We start from the raw sequence: 4,299 nt of genomic DNA on the forward strand, positions 1-4,299 counted from the left end.
TAAATGGTTAGTAAGTGGTGGAAATGGGATTTGAATTTGGTTTGACTCTGAGCCTGCCAGCCTAACAACTCTGCGATGTAAATACTTCATATTTTGTGACAGGCTATCATTTAATCCTCAGAAGAGAGGATGACAACAGATAGGCAGAAATCTATGGAGCAACACAGAACCAAATGATAGTCTTCAACCATATAATTTCATTCCTATTTTTAAAAGCGGGAAATTAATGCTTAAAGAGATTTAATGACTTGACTAGGATCAAAACCATTTCTTTCTTCTGTGATGCTGTCTGCTTACTGACAGAGAAGCCATCCTCAAGCCTCTGCCTGCACTTGCTGTAATTCCCATCTTTCATCTTGCATCCTGATCTTTTCTATACTTTCCATTTAAAACTACTTCCTGAGTGTGAAGGTGTGTCTCATTCCACCAACCTTCATGTGTAGATTTTAAAAATAACCACCAAAATACTCTGTTCTTTCACTGTCAGAACTAAAATGTAAAATATTTATTAGAGTTTATTATTTGTTCTTAAAATTCAAAATATAATCATATTTACAGCAGAGGATATCTTCTTGGAATGATGGGGCACGTTTATGTTCATCTTTCTATCTCCCAGTTAACCTTATTTGAATTCTATTTGATTCCCAATTAAAGATGCTATAAAAAGTTGCCAAAGCCTTTCTACTTATTTTCATCAAAATGTATCATCCACCATATTTGACAGCCAGACTGATTCATCATTTATTTTAACAAGTTTTTATAAAGACTAACTCTGTACCCTAAACTATTTTTAATTCATTATTTTTAAAGAAGTCCAGAAACATATACTGACATATACATTTTAAATAATAGTGTCAAGACAGCATGCATTCCTAGTGGAAATCAAGTTTTGATTTTTACCTGCGTGCTCTCTTCTAGCCTCCAATGGGAAAATAGTTGAGTAATTTTAAAAATAATTTTTCACAAAGAAGAAAGGAGGAAGGAAGGAGAGGAATTAGTAAGAAAGGGATGAAAAATATTTTTATTTCATTAACTATAACCCCATACTTTTAGGTTAGTACTTGATTTTATTGCCCATGCTAATTAGAGAAGTATTGGCACTTATTGTCTTGTTTTTATGACAGTATTATTTAAAGTAGTATTGGAAAAAAACCCTAAACAATACTGGAAGAAAATACATAAAAAGGTGAATGAAGAAATTCTGAGGTGGAATTAAAGGAAGGGAAGACTATAGTGACCTCTGATAAATGAAGTCTCCTCCTTATTACCAGAATTAGCAAGTGATGAGAGACAGCATGATAAGTAACTAGGCATGATTGTAAGATTCTATGTTTTTGATAAAATAACAAGGAGATAATTAATATTATGTTTAAGGATGCATGTTTTGGACTAATCTTAATACCATGAATGTTGTGTCCAGGGTTAATCCAGTGAAAAGGTATTCTTTTTATTAGCTGGGTTTTGCATCAGCACGAGCAAGTGAAGTTTTAGGCCTTATTTTCCATTGAGCAAAATCACATTGCCCTACATATTCTAGACAAATGTTTACCTGAGAGTGAACGAATTCTGAAGACTGAGGCATCTCAGGAGTTTCCAGTATGTCTATTTGTTCCACATATTTTATATTGGCTCTATGTATAACATTTGATGTTGAATAAACTCAGCATAACTTGGACTCAATACTGGTCACATATTTCACATATTTTCAAGAAGTCTGAAAAATGACATATGTCAGCCAGAATTCTATACTACCAGTTATTTTGGGAAATATGGTAATATAGTAAATTCCTGTTTTAATATAAAATAACATAGATAATGAATAATTCAATTTTAACAATGTATTTTCTCTTTATATGAACTTAATGATATGAAGTCAAAGGTTATTTTTAGTTAAATAACTTTTCTTATTAGTTCTGTTATGTAAATTTTAAACTGTTATAAAATTTGAATTTACATTATTTACTTTCCATAAACAAAGCATGGAATTGAATATTATTCAAAATTCAGAAAATCCTGAATTGACTGCTTCTCTAAAGTATAAAGAAGTCTGTATTACGAGATTCCATTTTATCTCTAAGTAGTTGCTGCAGAGAGATTTACACTCAGAAGGCCCACTAATTGTACTACTGCTCCTTTCCCTTATTCATCTTGAGTTACGTCAGTGTGTTCCCCTGGACCAGCCCAATTCTGTGAGAGTCCTCTCCCAGAATGTTTAGATCAGCGACTAGGAAAAGAGTCAATCCTCTCAGGGGAGGTAGTCACATAAGGAAAACTAAGGATTCCATGGTAACTCTGTGCCAAAACCCTGTAATGGCCAAAACAAAAAACAAAAAACAAAAAACAAAAAACCCAAACGTTAATTCACAGAAAGAGCGAACTCTGAGACTATGAAAGACAACAGTCTAAGATATTAAGTAGTTTAAACTGTTCATTTGTACTTGATCAATATTTGTATATGCAAGTTCAAATTCAGAACTTATTTTTTCCAATCATGAATACAAAACATTCAGTCCTCTGTCCTCCAAGAGGTGACATTACATAATGTTTAAGAGCTTCGATAACAAACTTTGTCTTGGGGAATACAAATGGTGACTTTCTTTGCACAAATGACATAGCATCTTATGAATTGAGTGTATGGCAAGGACACTTACTCCTTCAATGCTCAACAATATTTCTTCAATGCTATTTTTGGAGAAATGGTTCCTGGTTTCATTTTCAGATGGCAGGATGGATTTCACTAGAAGAAATTATTTTGTTTACCAATCCTGCTGACTTCAACCTGTAATGGCAAAGATAAAGAATTTATATTCAATCAGATTTGATCCTCTTTGATTCAAGGGCGTAGATGAAAGAAATATGCAGCAAGAAATATAAAAGGTAGAATTGTAAGAAAAGGCATATTACTTAAAAATACTTAAACTATCAGTGCAAAAATCTTTATTCCATTTATTGTTTTTCTCCCAAATTATTATATATTTTCGGATGTTAAAAAAAAGAAAAGGCTGTAAAAATTATAAGGAAGAGTAAATGATAAGTTCTGAATGGAGGATGAGAGATGTGGCTTTATTTTTTTGTATTTAACCTAGGCATGTAATATCTCTGAGAATCAGGTAAAAGGAAACAATAATATATAGTTTACCAACAATAAAGCTTTTTTATAAAATCTAATGAGAATGAATTTGGTAAAAGGATTTGATAAGCCATAAAAGCTTGTAGTGTGATCTAATTTTACATATTTTGTCAAAACACGAATAGAAATGAATGTGTTATAAAATAAAACTATATCTCCATCAACATATTCATGTTAAAATGTTATACTTCCTGTCCTAAAATCATAAGTAGAGATAGTGGACTAAAACCATTGCTGTTATTGCACCTCATCAGGAATATTCTGTATATTCAGAATTTATTTTTCTTTCCAAGAAAAAGAATGATTTATAATGCTCATATTCTTTTATTTGTTTGGTATACAAATTTCAATCTATGTAGTGTATTTAAAGAATTAATTGCTTTTTCTATCTTTCATCTCTAATTTGCTACTGAGTAACTATTTTTAAGTTTTTGTTATTACATTTATTATGGCTTCTTAGCAATTGGGATGATTTTCAAAAACTACCAGAACAATGGCCTATCAGAATATTTTAAGAATTAACTTTTTTTTATGACTAACTTTTTGAGATTTTGCATTTATTATATATTATAAAAAGAATTTAAGGAAAAATATGAATCCATTTAATTTTAAATTTCTTAGATGTTTTTGGACTATGACTTATGTGGGAAATCAAAACTACTAAAAATTTTGCCTTAAATATAAATTATTTCTGACATTGTCTTTCAAATGTGCAAAGCACTGCAGAATAGCTGAAGCAGTTCAGGGAGTGAAGAGCTGTAGTTTTTGCTTTGTTTTCCCTGAGAGTTCCTTGGTCCTCTGCTTTGCCATGCTGTCTTGCACATGCTATCTGGAAACTATTTCCTCTCACCACTACCTCTTAGTGCCCCTGCCTCATTCATCTCCTTTTTACTTGTTAGGTGACTTGTTTAATGTGAATTTAGGATTGCATCTTTTTCTGTATTAACTGACAAATGCCACCCCCAGCACATATCACACATAATTCAAAGAAGGACTTCAAATAATAGTAGTCAGAAAGATCAACTTGAGCCCAATTCTGATTAAGTAGGGGGAAAAATACAATAATCATCTTAAAAGAAGATTGTCAAAACTGATCAAAATACAGTGTCTGGAGAACCATAAATAATATTTAAAACTGTTGAGTGTCCTGGTTGGTGGTGCAGTGGATA

Source organism: Saccopteryx leptura, chromosome 2 (assembly GCF_036850995.1).
Source record: "Saccopteryx leptura isolate mSacLep1 chromosome 2, mSacLep1_pri_phased_curated, whole genome shotgun sequence".
Taxonomy (NCBI): Eukaryota; Metazoa; Chordata; class Mammalia; order Chiroptera; family Emballonuridae; genus Saccopteryx; species Saccopteryx leptura.